This window comes from Magnolia sinica, chromosome 10 (assembly GCF_029962835.1).
Source record: "Magnolia sinica isolate HGM2019 chromosome 10, MsV1, whole genome shotgun sequence".
Lineage (NCBI taxonomy): Eukaryota > Viridiplantae > Streptophyta > Magnoliopsida > Magnoliales > Magnoliaceae > Magnolia > Magnolia sinica.
Window position 1 is genome coordinate 51,843,030 of NC_080582.1, and position 18,127 is coordinate 51,861,156.

Genomic DNA, 18,127 nt, shown 5'->3' on the forward strand with positions numbered 1-18,127 from the left:
TAGAGTCTTGCCTTCAATGGTTTTAGCTTAGTATAGGAGTTGGTTCTCTGTTCTCCTTCTGATATTAGTGTGACTTCCCTTACAAATGTTGCTTCCGCATTGTGTACAAGCTATGAGGAAACAGTATGCATCAGTACTTTTTCCTTTGTTAATCATGCCCAATAAGTGGTAGAAGTATGCATCCAGTCACTCAACAGCATAATGCAACTTACCTTCATAATTTCAGGATCTTTCTAAGGTCCTTTATTAGAACTTAACTTCATAATTTCAGGATCTTTCCAAGGTCCTTTATTAGACCTAAGGCATGCTCCTTCAACAGAACAGGTGCATGAGCCACCCAAGAAGTCTGGAAGTTGACTAAAAGAAGATACAATCTGAAAAATGAGAAAACATCCTACATTTTGGAAAACTCAACAGTAAAAGCACGAGGAAAAAATCAACATACCTCGAGTCAATGACTTCAAGTAATTTACTCTGGAATTTGGATCCTAACACCTACAAATTTAGCACCCAAACATATTCACCCAAAGCGGCAAAAAGCTATAAAATCAGCACAGTCCCCAAAGGAAGGTCTCTTACTTGTATCTTTTCCATAGTATTTGGATCAAGAAATTTCTTTACACTCATCCAAGCCATCTTGAAAGCAGTACCAGCATTAACAATGAACATCTGATGTAATGTCTGCATACACTAAAGTAATAGGTTAAATAATTCACCAAAAAACTTTTGGAGCATGAACATTCCTAGTGACAAAAAGAATTAGGTACCTCAGGATAGTAATTCAAATCAATTTTCTGCATGCCAGCAAGGAGGTTCCAAGCACACTTTGTTAAATTTTTTGTCCCCTGTGTCTCACAAATGAACCCATGTGAGGTAAATGTGCCATCCATATTGATGCAAATGGACCCGAATCTCCAAAGAGACGAGAATCCCTCTAATGTAAAAGATATAAAGTGTATTCAAAATGCAAAAAGCCGACTGCAACAAAGGAACAAACATGCCACATACCAGGCCATGAACATCCAAGATCGTTTTTGTGGAAATAATGCGCCTTTTTGCCACAATTGAACATGCAGGAAATTTCTCACGGAAGACCCTCTCATACTCCTGTACATGATACTTTAAGTAGCGATCTACTATAGTGATGTGCATAAGCTTGTTTGGTTCAGCTTTACCAAGCCTCTCGGTGTAGACGGGTCTCCCTTCTTTATCAACTCCATCGTACCCCTGAGGGTAAAAATGCAAACATTTCTTTTCGTAAAAAAAAATAAAATACACAAGCCAGGTGCTCTCTTCAATGTATATGGCATTTCAGATGTGCATCAAAGACAACTTACAAAAGTTGGAGTAATGTGTGCTCAGTTTTCCTTTATGACAACATATTCTACAATCTAGTGGTAGTAATGTGTGCTCAGATGAGCATGGCACTCAACTGACTATGCCGCTATAGCAGTTTCTACAACCATGCTTTTAACTTAAGCTACATTCGGATGTGCAGTTGATTTAAATTAAATTCCAACAAGTAAGATATCCAAAATTGGATTACTCCCATTTTATTTAGTGAGTGATATGTTCCAAGTTGCAATTACATTTATTTTAAGTTGGACTTGAAACAAAAATAATTGCAGCAATGTTTAGAGAAAACTGCATCTATAATCAGAAAATTGTTGCGATTGTTTATTTCCACTTTGTTGCATCTTATTATCTTAGTTGAAGTTTGTATGTCCAACCTTATTGTAGTTTTGCTTTGAAGAAAACTATGCTTGCATTGCAGTGTTTTAGATATTTTTTTCCTTTTCCTTTTTCGAAGTTGGATGTTGTATCTTGGATACCATTTCTCATTTTGGTCATTGGATTGGCATTATGAATGCAGATGGAAGGACAATCCAGTAATACAAGATTCGTGAATTCCCAGTATGAATTTATAAGTCATAGAGAATCTGGGTGTGCGTGTGTATGTCGGAGTCTATCTTTATCAGTAGAAAAAAAGTGGTAGATGGCTCTGTCCTTTTCTAGAGCCACTCCCTCTGAATGTTTTAGAGTCTGTGACTAGAACATATCTCTCAGGAAGATTGGAACTATGCCCAACAGTTGTGGCTTGCAACCAGCTTCTCCTTTGATGTTAGAGTCTATCTTTTTTTTTTTTCTTTTTTTTTCTTTTTTCTCCTGCTATAAGTATCCATAAAATTACATGTCCTCTGAGATTTGGATGGTTATAAGCACAATTGAACTGCTATGCTCTGCCATACATGGACTAAAAAAAATTATCTTCCTAGCACATTTGAAGTGTCAGCTATTAGGTCCCTGATCAAACAGTTTGTGAAGAACCATGGTGTGTGTATTGAATAAACTTGAGTGAGATGTGTTCAAGAAGGTCCTGCACACATCTCACTTAACCATGGCCAAGATTCCATTGACCTGATGTTCCAACAAGTTAAAAGCAGAGTTATTTCTGTTTTTGTTTTTGGGTTCACTCACTTTCTCGGGTTGTAATAGGGAAGATAGCACGGGGAGTTGTGTTCATTTGACACATGGACAATCACATACAAAATTATTGCTAATGGTGAGTTCTTCTTTGCAGATGCTGTCAGACAACCGAACGAGCTGTAGTTGTTCATTAGCCAAGCAAAAGTCATACCTAAATCTTGCGTTGTGACTTTGTATTATTTGTGGAATCTAATGTTGTGTAATAGTTTGATTGAGTTTGTTTTGAAAACTTTAAATAGTAAACAAGTGAGATTGATTGTTTGATTGAGTTGTTAACTATTTTGTTAGTATTATGGCTTTCATGATTGATTGTTTCGTGAGTGGATTGAATGAATGGATTAGTAGTTTAAATAAATATTTAAAAAAATTAAACAATTTTAGCCTCAATTTGTAACCAAGGCTTGGATTTAGCCTCGGTTGTTGAGAACCAAGGCTGAAATTCTCGTGGCTAAAGGCTTTAGCCTCGGTTGTTGAGAACCGAGGTTAAAAATAGATTTAGCTTCAATTGGAGTCAACTGAGGCTAAAATTTGGATTTAGTCTCAATTGGAAACAAGGGAGGCTAAAATTTTGATTTAGCCTCATTTCGAGAAAACTCAAGCTAAAAAGGTATTTTAGCCTCACTTGAAGAACCGAGGCTATAAAAGTCATTTTAGCCTCGTTTGCTAAAACTGAGGCTAAAGCCTTTAGCCACGGGGGTTTTAACCTCGGTTTGGATAATTGAGGCAAAACTGAGGCTAAAGGCTTTAGCCTCAGTTTTTAACCTTTTTAGCCTCAATTTTGAATCGAGGCTAAAGACCCCTTTTCTTGTAGTGATATGATCAGTATGGTCTATTGAGGCATCAAATTTTTCTGATTCTTAAAAATATTACATAATTAAGTCTTAGAACACCCATGAATATTACAGATCATACCGATCGCTGTCCATCATGGAAAAATTTCACCTTCTGTACATCAACCTTAAAGTCATGCGCATTAATGTACCTTTTCACATGAATGAATTAAAGCTCCACAATGGATGTTTGATTGATCCAATCTGTCCAATGTGTAAATCATGCCAAATTAACTATTTCATAAAGAAAACAAAGGAAAACAAAAATACACTAACCTGAATAGATGAATTCCATAAATCCTCATTTCCACTTTCCCTTCCATGTTTTTATTTTTTTCTAAAAGTTTTCTTTGGTTCTTTTAGTTTTGATAGGACTATCGCTCTCTTACATTTCCTTTTTTAAGAAAGAGGGTTCGTTGTGAGACTACAAGATACGAGGAAAGTTTTGAATAAAGAGAGATAAGAAGAAGGATGATGAGATTGGTGGATCTCTTTCCCAGTCAAAATTAAAATTAAAAATTTTAAATTTAAATTTTATTAACAAAAATTGCAGGTTTTACACCTAAGCTTTATGACATGAATACCTACTTTATTTTTTGTAAACGCTTTACAGGCTAGTCAAACACGCATATGGATTGGCTACTCCCCCTAACACCAGCCCCATGGCTAGTGGTCGGTGCTCTATGGGCCCCATCATGATGAATGTGTTTCATCCATTCCATTCATCCATTTTTACATATCATTTTAGGGTTTGATCCCAAAAATGAGAGGGATATAAATCTTAGGTGGACCACACCACAGGAAAATAATAACGATTAGATATCCACCATTAAAATCCTCCTATGGTCCGTTGTACTATTTATTTGACATCCAATATGTTGATTAGGTCATATAGACCTAGATGAAGGGAAAATACAAAGATCAGCTTGATCCAAAACTTTTATGGCCACCAAAAAGTTTTTAATGGTCCTTGTTAATTTAACACTTTCCTATAATGTGGTCTAGTTCAGATTGGGATATACCTCATTTTTGGTTTCATACTATAAAATGATCTAGAAAAATAGATGGATAACATGGATGAAACACATACATCATGGTGGGGCCCACAGAGCACTGACCACCAGCCATTAGCTGGTGACAGGGGAGTAGCCAATATGTTGTCATCAAACACACGATCTATTTACCTTTAAACAGATTATCATTTAAAAGTGGTAAGTATGTAAACTGATTACACCTTAAACTTTTTTCAGTTGTAACGTATTTACAACTAAAAAAATTACAGGCATCCAAACGACCACCTAGTCAAGGCTTTTTATTATTTGTGAATTGTGTAGAATGGCCTCCAAAGCATTGTTCGGGCGGCCATCTTCCAGCAGATGGGGTGTTCCTGTCGATGATTGTGCTTTGTTCTTATTAGATGAGAACCATCTTTCTCGGTTTGGAGATCAAGTTCTGGAGCATTTTCGGTGTGTGGCTTGAGATTAATGGGTGGCTGACTTGGTTGACCGCCCTCGATTGGACCTCGTTGCATCAGATGCCCTTCGAGGGCCTCTTAAGGATACACTACAACAAATTAGACTTTTGGCGGCGCTCACAAGCGCCGCTATAACTCCCTAAAAGCGCCGACAATTCTATTATCGGCGCTAGTCAAGCGCCGATAAATGGGTATGTCGCTAAAAGTATTGGCGGCGCTAGATAACTTCTATCGGCGCCTTTCTGAGCGCCGATAATTGTATGTTTTTCCGACGCGAAAAAGCGCCGCTAAAAATCACTTTGAGCGCCGGTAAAAATGGTTCGTGGACACTTTTTCTTGCGAAAAAGCGCCGCAAGATTTTTACACAAGCGCCGGTAGAAGCCTTTGTATGGATTGGAGAGGCCCTAGCATGCCATTGATTTTTTATTATATATAATTCAATCAAAACCTGTATTTTTTAAATATTTGAAACATAAAAATGATGCAATACAAATAAAACTGAATATTAAACAAAATTTATATTACCACACAATAAAAAAATATATATTACAATAAATGGTCTTGAATGTAAATAAAGAAATAAAAACAAATCCTCTATATGGTCTACTCCTAGCCCCTCGTGTTGAACTCATACCTTGCACTCACAACACAATGGGCACCTTGCACTCCACCACTCGGTACAGTTTATTTATAACATTAGATCCATTTGGAGGTAGCTTCATTTGCCAAGGTAGGGATTCAGGAGATTGCCCATGGTGTATGAGACTACACTTTTTTTCCTAATAAATTCAGGGAAAAACACAATTCCTGTAGTCCTGTTTTCTCCTCCAAAAGGGCTATGGCCTCACTTTGTGATATTAGCTGACTTCCTCCGATCCATCTCCTCCATGGGTGAGAAAAAATGCATATTGTGTGATAGGCAGCAAGTAAAAACCTAAAATGAATTTTCCAATGCATGAAATAGATAGTGTAGATATACATGATGAGCACAAAAAACACTTCTGTCCGCAGATATTATAACCAAGATACACGTCGAGCAGACCAAAGGGAATGTTCCCAGTGAGAAAAGAATGCCAAACATAACAGAAAGAAAAAAGACAGAAAACTTGGAAAACTACTCCTTACAGTGAACTATTAATTTATCTGGAATTGTTCTAACAAGTTGGTCAGTTGTAAATTTCCAATCAGCAGCACTGCAAAAGAAAGCAAGAAAAAAAAATCCACTGTGAATGGTTAAGAAAAAAGAAGATTGAATTTGTGAAATACCCAAAAATAAAAAATAAAAATAAAAACAAAAATCTGAGTTTATAGTTGGGTGGATAGGCCTCTTTCCACTAAGCATGCTTGCTGCTGATCTTCTCACAAATGAGCTTTCTGCAGCCTGCAAAGTGATTAACCAAGAGCATCATGAGTTTTAATGTAATTAATATACTACCAAACATAGAGAACACAATTGATCACGCGCCATTCAAATATATGCATGCGCGTGTACATATATATACACATACATGAAAAAGCTTATGATTTCAATGACAAAAGAAAGACCTGATAGGGAACTAATCAGGATGATGAAAAATAAGAAAGTATTTGCACGCAGAAGCCTGAAGAAGGAACACTCATAGCAACACAATGTAGCAGTTGCTCTAAAAAATCAGCCAATTCCATGACAAAGATCAACCAAAGAAGACCAATAAATTCAAGCATTGGGTATTACAATAAGAAAATAAATTTTGAAGCTTCCAGTCAGCATCTCACTGCTAGACTTTAGCAAGAGTGAGAAGCAAGACAGCCAATATTCCAAAACATGGTAGGAAGTTTGGGTAATGGTTTCTATTTCAGCTGTATATTATTTGGGCACTCACATATGCCAATTCTGGATTCAGATAGCATGGATATGTTTTTCTAATTCAACTACACCAGTTTTTGTCATCCCTTATCTTCATATCATTCATTTCTTCAAGCAACCTATCCATGCTGATAACATTTCCACTTGTGTTTCTCAATCTAGTCGAAGGCAACACACTAGCTGATGCCATTTGCTGCAAATGGGGAACCAAACAGATCTAGTTCCAGTACATTGCAGAATCACCTTTTTTTTCTCAATAAAACCCAATCCTTCACCTGCTTTTATTTTGTAAATATGTCTTACAAATGAACCCATGTGAAGTAAATGTGTCATCAGTTATATGTGGTAACTTGTAATTAGAATGCATTGGAAATAGACAAGCCAAAATACTGGAATTGTTTGCGAGATGAGATTTCGGTCTCATCACACATCCATAGGCCCCACCTTTCGTTCTATGTTTTTTGGACCCGATTGAAAACTTTGAAGAGAATGCATTGCATTTCAAACTAATTCTTGCTTAGCATGGGAACACGATTAAAAGAAACTAAAAAACAATCAAAAGAAAGCAAAGAAGTAAACATTTTTCAAGATTTCACACCTTTGCTGCATGGGAAAATCCAGATTGATGAGCTGAATTTCTTGCTATCTCACAGAGATCACAAGCAGTGAGCTTACATACCTGAAAAAGTATCACTCTTTAAGTGACCTGACCATGGATGCAAATAATTTCTGCCCACCAAGCAGTTTCTCTTCAAAAAAGACCTTCAAGACATCTGTATATGATCTCCTGCACCGCATGCAAGTATCTTCGTAATGAAAAGAGCTTAAATGACATCTTCTCAAGTTCCTTAAATATGTAAAGCAGATCATCGAGACTTACGCCAGTAAAGGATGCAGAGCTGGACCCATCAAAGACACTTTCTTATTACTATTTTCATTTCCCTATAACAGAGACTACGTCAGGGAGTTCCATGACATTGGGTCCTAAGAAAGATCTGGTACGTTGAAATTATTGACAGTTCAGCTATTGCTACCTTGTATACCCTGAAGTAGTCTGCAATAGCTGCCCTCTGTTCATTAGTCAACCTGAAGAACGGTGGCAGAATAAACACCATCTCAATACGCATATAAAGGTCATGGGCAGATGAAATTCATGTTTCAGACTATATGCACAATTTACCTCCTCGCTCTCCCATCACAAACCCAACAATGAACATCGCGTCTGCCACTATATACCTAGAGTATGTGATTAAAACCAAAATCATCTGCATTAGGATACTCATAAAAGAAGTCAGTCATATCACCCTATAAATACATTTCCAAGGAAAATCGATGACATAAAGACCCGAACATCGACTATATAATATGGAGAGAAAAAAGATCCTGATGGAGGCTTTTTGAGGTACTTAGTTAATAGATATAACAGATAGTACAAAAGAGGAATCATAAGATCGTCAACCAGAGGCTTTGCAAAGTATACTGGGGTTTCAGCTCTAACAGGTGGGGTCCATAGTCAAGTGATCCAGAACATTGGTTAATGTCATTCCAACATGGATTGACCATGCCCCATAAATCTCATGGACTGGTTTTTTTTCCAATTGAATGTAGAATGTTGTTGTATTTCTATTCTAATCTACTTGTCTGCTACGAATCTAAATGTTACAATTTTTAACAAGGGCCTTTTTGGGGCATGATCCATCCTCATTGTGATGGAAGGCCTCGATTCAAATATCCTATCATTCCTCAGTATAAAATACTACCACTGGAACACCATGTAACCAAAAAGAAAAACTATTGTTTCCCACCTCTGAGAGCAATATCCATCACTTTAATGGCGATGGTCATCAATGGCCAGCATTCTAAGCAGACTTCTGCTCCTGAGCAGCAGTACCGAACATCATCATAATCGGACATATCCTGTCAAAGAATCGAGCATTAGAGCTAAATAAAGAAAAAGCCCCACCAAACAACCACCTTGTTTAGTGGTGGTTGGTGGGGCTGGAAACATTCAGTGTCCAGTTCAGTTTGTCTGCCAGAAGCTTTATACTTACAATATCAAAAACGAACTCCCTCTCTACTGGCATGAAAACATTATTACCACCTTATGCATATGCATGCCGTTTAGCAGGCTGGAAAAATAAAAAGACATAAGAAGAGCTTAAGGATAGAAAATACATCAGCAACCATTAACTACTTGACCACCAAAGAGAATGTGCAAATCATACATCTACACTGTATACAGGTCCAATATCAATCTTAAATGGGCACTTTTCTTTGATAGAACTTTCCAGCCTGTTAATTAATATAATTATCGATAAACAATTTAGCACCTTCGATCTCCACAATTAAATATGCATAGTCATTGGTGAATGCAGAACATCATTTCCTCTCTGCAAAATCAGAATGTGGTACAAATTGAGTAAGAGAGTGAATGATTTAAAGTTTTCCATGTACTATAGGTTTATCTTGTTTCTTTCTTGCCTTTTGGTACTATAGGTTTTTGTCAACACATGCATGTACAAGGAAGCTCATGTACATGCCAGACATCTGCCAGCATGGATACAATGTTAGTGATGATATACATGCCAGCCCATCTGTCTCTGCTAATTCTGAATTATCTCTCTTTGTTCACAAAAAGGGCAGGCTGTTATTACAGAAAAAATATGGCTCAGCTGGATACAATGTTAGTGATGATATACATGGATCAAGAAGGAAAACTTGCACTTACATATCTTATCAAATTCTGTGAAGGATCGTCCCTGAAACATAAAATTTCAACAATTCAGTCATATAATCTGAAAGTTTCAGATTTTAACATGGGTAACATACATATGAAAATGCTGAAAATATCAACATAAAGCAATTAGAGATTACACTGCCAACAGAATTTTGGATCAACCCACTTCTCAACCTGTAAAAATGCTGAAAATTTCAACATAGTATTGCTACATTAAAGAAATATGGAAGAAAATGATACAACTCAATCTTGACGCTCAAGCCTTTCTCCTTCCTCCTTTACCCGGGCTTGGGACCGGTAATGCAAGTAGTTGCATTGGCGGAGTTAAAAAAGGGGCTTAAGATCCATTTGGTTTGATAAAAAATTATATTCATAAAGATTGATGTGATGACCAAATGGAGCTTAAGACTTATAATACTTACATAAATGTAGTTGTTCTCCTTCGCTTGGCTTCCATCATCTAACACTGCCACAAAAAACACGCTAAAAAAGGTCAACGCCATCCTATTAATGTTGTAAAGAAACATGGAAAGAACAAGAGTTGCATTGAGTTATAAAGAAAAATGATAAGAACAAGAGTAAATCATGTTGGCTAACTTGTTGATTTAGTTACCCAACCTGTCATATGCATTGGATCTTAAGTCAATCCAAATTCCAAAATGAGAGTTAAACACTTTCTATCCAAAACCAATCACACATCAGTCCTAAACTCATGCACAAAACGTAAAACATTTACAAGAGAGAGAGAGAGAGAGAGATCCTTTCATTTAGCTCAATCCATCTCTCCTTAAACCTACAAAACAAAACAATAAAAAGAAATTAATTAGTACTCGCATTCTTGTACAAGAAATTCTATTGTATATGGAAAATAAAAATTAAAAAAAAAAAATCTGACCTTACACATAATAGAGGGCCAAACAATACTTGTTCCAATAGCATCCCCAATTGTTTTATATCGTCCATAGGGTCTTATCAAAACCTCCTCCCGTACTATTGCCACATGAATTAATACTTCCCAAAAACCAATTTCAAGTTCGTGCCCCCCTACTTTTGTGAGCGGATCCTTGCTCAAAACAATTCCTTTAGCAATAGTAACCCCGGGTTTGACAATACTTGTAAGAAGAACTCTAGTCACATCTTACAAAATAAAATTCACTATTTGACAAACTGCATTGTATTGAATAAACACTCATCCGTATACCACATATAATTAAGAACACAATAACATCAAAATATAATAAAAGAAATATTCACTTGGTATAAGGAATTACCCCAGCGCTAGTGCAACTCGTGGTCTTCCCCTTATTCGTCGAGTGTTTCTGCAAATGATAAATCAATATCAATCATTAAATACCAACTAAACTATATATAATCTAGGACATAGTGCATATGTAAATAAAGACATTTATATAATATAATTACCTGAGAGTTCACCCAATGGCTTGATGATGAGGACGGTTGGTTCATGTTAGAACTAGCTGCAGCACTGAATACTATGGGTGGGTTATTGTTTGCATTATTCATAGTGGCTATCAATTTCATCAGAGTTTCTTTCAAGGAAGAAATTTCAGCATCTCTTGCGGATGAGATTTCAACCATAATTTCTTTAAGGGATGAGAGTGCGGCTATATTTTCTTTAAAAGAGACTATATCAGCATGTAGTTCCTCATATCTTTCATCTCTCTTCTGATCAATGGAAGTCATCCTTTGTTGGCTGGATGTTGCACCCCACAAATCAGATGGAGATGGTCCTAACCCATGAGTGCAGACACGACCATACTTGTCTTCTCCCATAACTTGAGATAATAGATCATCCCTTGCCGTGCTACTCTGTGAGGCCCCGGGTTGCTGAGATATTTCTTCATTGAGTTTTGTCTGCAATAATAATTATCACATGGTAACAGTTAATGTGTAAATACTCTAGCTGCTGCTACACATTTATATGGAGCTCTTCTTGCATGTAAATACATTAACATACCATTACTACTGATGAGGCCTCATCCACAGGCTTTCCATCTTTGCATGTATGAGTCAAGATAAACATATCTGCCTGGCTCAGATCCGACCCATTGGCCCTTTTCCTCTATTATTATGCAAACAAGTTATATAACACAAATATACTAACATGGTTAGTCAGGTTATTAATAAAATTTACCTCTTCCTCACGTATTCGCGCAAAACTCTTCGAGCCTGCCGCGTGGTTAATCAGTTGTTTCTTCCGATTCTCTTTATTTTTTTTAGAACGAGCCTATATGTGACACACAGACAGTAAATTATAAAATATCAACAAAAGATTTTGTATAATTCTATAATTGAATGAGGCATACCTTCCCCTCTTCAGAGTTCCAAAACTGAACGAGAGTCTTCCATTGATCTTCTTGGACCCGCCCATCAAGATCTGCGAGCCGCTCCTCATCAGTCTCATGAGAAGAGTAGTAGAGTTTCTTCAGCTTGCCCTTCCATTCCCTCCATTTTTTACCAAGTGACTTCAGCACCCAAGCCTTAGCATTACCGTCAAACTCAAACTTGGACTGCATCACATGTTAAAAGCGGACAATCACATAATGAACAAAAAAAAAAAGCATCGTAACCATTACCGTGACAAGCCCCCACATATCATCTTTCTTCGCATTTGGCACCGCCCTCCAATCATTAAATGTAAGGGGAGCATATACCCCATTGCGTGCTATTGTCCCTATGAAATTTGTCAGCTTACTAGCATTGTCACAATCAGGCTGCCCTAGATCGTTGATGGAAATAAAAATCCGTTGACCTTCACGTATTTTCCAAACATCAAAGGATCTTGTGGGGCCTCGAGTCTTTGTTTTCTTGGACGTTGAATCTGTTGAATAAAATCACAATGGTACATATAAAACTAATTAACAAAAGCAAATTACACGATAAAACACATTGTCCACGAGAGAAGAACACATTTTGTTATACCACTAGTAGCCTGAGGCAGCTGAGGTTGGGCAGGACCAACATTAGTTTGGGGCAGCTGAGGCTGGCTGGTGCTATCAGTCATAGGGCCTACAGATTGCCTAACCCTGCGTCTAGTACTCATGTTTAAAACCTGTATATGTCTAGCAATATGACAATATGATAATCAAATATTTCTCATTTAAATGGAGATTCATAAAATGAACAACTTGATTTGTGGACAGTTGCATATTGAAATATACAGAAGCACATGTCTGGACAATAAAAATAAATGAACATGTGAAAATAATAATAATTCAACCATATGAAAAAAGATGTGAATTTCTCTTTCATACTTTAGGACAATCTAGTGTATAAGAAATCAATTATTGTACATAATGTCATTTCCATCACGATCAGAAAACTCAGTATCATCTGTTTGGTCATCTACCATTGTCTGGGTGGGAGGTAAAGGTGTGATAATTATTGTACCATCGATATCTATCCTTTCCCAACTATCAATGTCATCACTCGAATCCTCCAAACTTTGATCATTGCATGGGGAGCTCCCCAAGTATGCATCAGTATCATCTGTAAACTCCTCCCCATGCATGTCAAACAAGTCCCTAGGTTTCGCCCTCATCACAACATGCCAATCCTTCTCGACAGGGTCTTGTACATAGAACACCTGCTCAGCTTGAGATGCAAACACAAACGGTTCATCAGACAACTGTCGACCATTATTGCTCACCCCACAAGCAACGACGATTTAGGCATCTAATAGAATCTCTAATGATATCTTTAACTGACTAACTAAATCAGTCACCCATCCAAGACTGGATAGATTGTACTACTTTCATGTTCCCATTTAAATGCCCACACTGAAATTCTGGCAGCATCTCCCCATGTCTCTCCGAATACGTTGATCTTACATTTGATTCCCATGTCAAGTATCCACATAATGTGAGGATATTTGACATTAGAAATAAATATAAGAAACGTAACCAGAGAGAAAAGGATAGATACAACGCAGAACTAGCATGTGCATTTAAATCAGGTAACCAAAAGCATTCCAATCTATCCAGCCTTGAATTGTCCAAATGTGGGACAATTTGAGAATTTTTATGCCTCCAAAAGCACACTATATCTATGCTTGGCCACACAAAAATTCTCAAATAGGCAACTGATTATCCTATACTTAAACAATTACATAATCAATCACAATTGGCATTCATCATCTAGCTAATGGTGCTCCATCCACAATAGGAACCGTAATTTGATCGGTCCAGATTGGCGTGTGTGTATGCTATGGAGAGAATTGCAACAATTCGTAAAGTGGTCATAAACGCACACTATACCATGCCGAAATACAAAAAAAGGGAACCGATCACGTGCAGCCCCCAACCAGTGTTACCGTACTACCTTTTCCACTAATATACTGATTTTGTTGGAAATCAGTACCATGTAAATGGTCAGACCCACCACGAAGATCCCGTGATACATAAATAAAGGTAAGATACTCATCATTCTGGTTGCACGGTTGGAATCAATGAACGATCCATCTGGGACGTCGAATTCAATTGCAAGTCAGCGTAAAGGTCAAAAATTGTGGGCATGTTGGGGCTCCATATATAATAAGTTGTTATTGTCATTCACAATCACAAGTATCATTCATCATCCAACTAACTATTAACAACATTTACAAAAATAAAAGACATTCAACCAACTCTATATAATAACTTGCAACTTAACCTGCTGGGAACCGTCATACACCGTAATATCTTACGGCAGAGCGGGTTCTGAGGAGTTACAAGTTGGGCCTCTACTCTCTAGGAAAACACATAAATGAAGCGATAAAAATATAAATTAAGCAAGATCAATTATTTATGGAAGAGATTGATGAATAATACCTGGCTAACAAATGGAGTGAAACCCGCTGACTTACTTTGTAGAGCTATATAGGAAGAGATTGCTTGTATTGTTTCTAAGAATCAAAGATATGCAATTTGGAAGATCATGTTGAATTTCATCTAAAGAGAGGAAAAAAATCTACAGCTGAAATTCTAGAAGATACTAACATAGTAATTTTGTCAGGCTATAGTAGAAATGAAAATTCTCTTTCAATTTTTTCAAATCTTGTAGATGAAATTTGGAAGATCATGTTGAATTTCATCTAAAGAGAGGAAAAAAATCTACAGCTGAAATTCTCTTTCACAAGATACTAAAATTTATCTGTATCTTTGATGTACTCGGTATCTTTAAATGAAAATTCTCTTTCAATTTTTTCAAATCTTGTAAAAATTTGTTGCTTCATGCATTTTCTGTAAGAATACAGATTCAGCAAAAGAATTACTGTTTCAATGTAATTGTGTCATTTCGCTACTTCAATGTAACTATGTCATTTCCCTTATTATGTGATGTACTTTGCATCTTTAATTGACATTTTTGTGGTTCTATTGAGATTAGTTGATGTAATTCATCAAGTTCAGTCCAGGTGATTTTATTCTTCATTAAAAACATACAGTTTCAAATCTCTATTTCTTACTTAAGACCAAAGCTTCCTCAAGGGCATCTTCTAGCATAAATAATCTAAATCCAACTATAGCTTCTTTAGATTAAAACTGTTTGAATCTATGTTCTTCATATTCTAAATATCACCTCTGCAAAATAACTGTTTGGAGTAAACTGAATTATGGTTAGATGATAGATGTTTTTACACTAAAAGAATTGGCTTGGCAATTTCCAAATGTCATGATAAGGTGAATACAATATTACTGGATTTCTATATTCCCACACACAGTCTTCATTCGTATCACACACAAAATGCATTGCTAACTTACAAGATAATTGTCGCATGAAAGATCCAGCAACTTAGAAGATGCACAGGCCACATTCAACGGATTTATGGGTATGTATTCTGGAAAATCTAATATTCCATTAAGGATTGATATCTTTATATTTTCACTCTTCATTATCACTTACCCGACAAGGCTAATTTAGTTATTTGAACATTTCAGATTGGGTGGTGACAAAATTACCTGGAATAACTCAGGTTGAGTATATCTATAATGAGTCTCTGAGTTGAATTGAATTTTTGTAGAGCCTGACTATTAAGTCTTCTAGCTGATCATATTGGGGTGGTCTACCTGATGCACAACCTAGATGTAGCACATGTATGCCACATTCTCATGTGTTAGAATGTCTGTTGTCTATTGAATTAGCAAACCTTAAAAAGAAGGGTGTAGCCATGAAAGATGAAAGCTCACCTTTCCTCCAAAATGGAAGACGAGCAAAGAGAACAACAGTTGGAATTCCCACAATGTAGAAAGCTCCAAGGTTAATGAGAGCACTGGTCTTTTGCCACCCTCATCCTATAGCAGTTCCTAAATGATTGAAGAATTTATAACAGCATGTGACTGATTCAAATTGAGAATCTTCACAAACATGAAAGTGAAAATGACTAAAATCTATTATAAACATGATTGTCATGAGCATAAATCTAGAACTCACTAAGTTGACACATTTGAATTCCCACATTGATGATCAAAGTTTGAAATTCCAATGGGAATACAGAAGCAGTTGGAAGCTGAAAACTTCAACAATGCTTCCAAAGCATCACCAAAAAACAGAGGCCAGAAAAGAACATTCAATTTTGGCCTCTATCATGTACTAAGACTCCAATCTAGTATTGTGCTAGGTTGCCTCATTGAGGAACCATCAAAGTTTAATTTCCACCACCCAATCAATGGGCAAAACCACTTGACAAAATTGCACAACAAAAAGCAAGAAGGCCCATCTCAAGCAAAATTAGAGAAATAAATTGAATATCACCTCCTTGTGTTGCTTCCTATACATGGTCCAGGAAAGCTTTGACAACTTCAGCTGGTTGTGGAAGTACCTCTTGCATTTTGAATTTGCAAACAACAGTTAAGGTAGATCCCAAATTAGAAAAGGTGACAGCAAAAGTGAGATACAGGCATATGAATGAAATATATAGAATACAAGCTACCATATTGTGATATGCTACATTTTGAAAGGTACTGTTTGCAGGCAAGTACAATCCAATACAAAATACACATTAATATACCCATAATGTGTGCATCTTTTTTTTCTTTTTAATGGTACAGAAATCAGAAAACCCAAAGCCAATTTACCTTTGCCTGGTCCGAACAGAGAAACCAAACATGTCATTTGCCGCAAAGCTCTTCGTAGGATGATACTTGAAAAGAATCTATAATGACAAAAAAAAAACATACATCATCCACATGTTTTATTAGCCAGGCATGCCTGCTCCACAAATGCATCAACATATTTTCATGGCGACAGTTCACATACAAGATTAATGTAAAGAAGTCATATCTAGAGGTCGTATCCCCTTTGAGAAAGATGAGTATTTCATGTAGTGACGAACAAAAAAGAATGCAGGTTAAACAAACCAAGAGCCAAATACATATTATCTAATCCCCTTAAAATCTTAAATAGTACAAGTATCTGAAGCAGATGGTTTCACACCCAAACTCACAAGTATCTGATGCAGATGGATTTATAGCCACAGTGGCATGTTTGGATGCTCAATTATATTGTATTGAGATAAACAAAGAGTGAATTTCCAAATTGGCATGGCACCATTCTAATTCATAGTAATGGTGGAAGCCCAAGTTGCAATTCCATGCAATTCGAGTTGTGTACCAAATAATTTTAAAGGTCATAGCAGCAGATATGGGGCCCAGTTCCACATTTTTCAGTTCCTTCCTTATCAGCTTGATTTATTGCAATGCAATTATATATATATATATATATATATATATATATATATAACTAGCCATTTCTCAGACGAACATCATACATATTCTACTATGAAATGGTTGGTTTTTCTGAGCAAAAACAAGTATTGCCCTTTTATGCACAAAAAAATAAAAAAAATAAAAATAAAAATAAAACAAACAAACAAACAAACACAATACAATCAAAGTAATAAAAAAGAGGGATGAAAAGGAAAAATAGAGACAATCATAGATCCAGAAAACATCAAGTACCCTGATTATATTTCCACGCCTAAGGAGCAGAACAACCTAATTTTCAGGGTAGAATCGTGGGCCCTGGAATACGATCTAATCAGTGTGGTCCACTGGATGCAGAATCTAGACCTCTCATGCATGTGCCCACGTGCAGATGTGTAGGGCGATGTGTGCATATGGAGAATGCAAATTCAAATGAAAAAAAAAACCCATTTTCTCATTCTAATCTTCCAAAATGCAGACCCTATCTCTATATATATATATATATATGAAGGTTTTAGCTAATACCTTTGAACTTGTGAATCAGATCAACACCATCAACAACCCTGATTCGAGAATCTGTAGATGTAATAAGCACTTCTAAATTAGGGATTCGACCATGCAAATCCCTAAAAATGGATTCGACAATGCAAATCCCTAAAAATGGATTCTACAACGCAAATCCCTAATTAGGGATTTGTATTTAACAAAACATATTCCTAATCAAGTATTCTAAAATAGATCATACCTGAGAATCTGAGAATCACCAGCAGCAGAAGACCAAACTGCAGCAGAGTGCAGAAAACAGATCCAAAACCCTAGGAAACAAGAGAGTGGCAGATCTAGATACTACAGAGAGATCCCAAAGCAGCCGTGAGAGAGAAAGAGGAGAGAGAGAAGGAGAGAGTCGTGGAGTTACAGAGAGAGAGAGAGAGAGAGAGACAGGTAGGAAATAGGAGATTCATAGAGTTGCAGAGAGAGCGAGAGAGAGAGAGAGAGAGATGTGAGAGAGTTTTTTTTTAATATGGTACGAGAGCGAGAGAGAGAGAGAGATGT

At 36.6% G+C, this 18,127-nt stretch overlaps 1 pseudogene; it reads right to left on the reverse strand.

Moving 5' to 3' along the window:
• Window positions 1-233: 233 nt before the first annotated feature.
• On the reverse strand, window positions 234-12,536 carry LOC131217514 (uncharacterized; annotated as a pseudogene).
• Window positions 12,537-18,127: the final 5,591 nt, after the last annotated feature.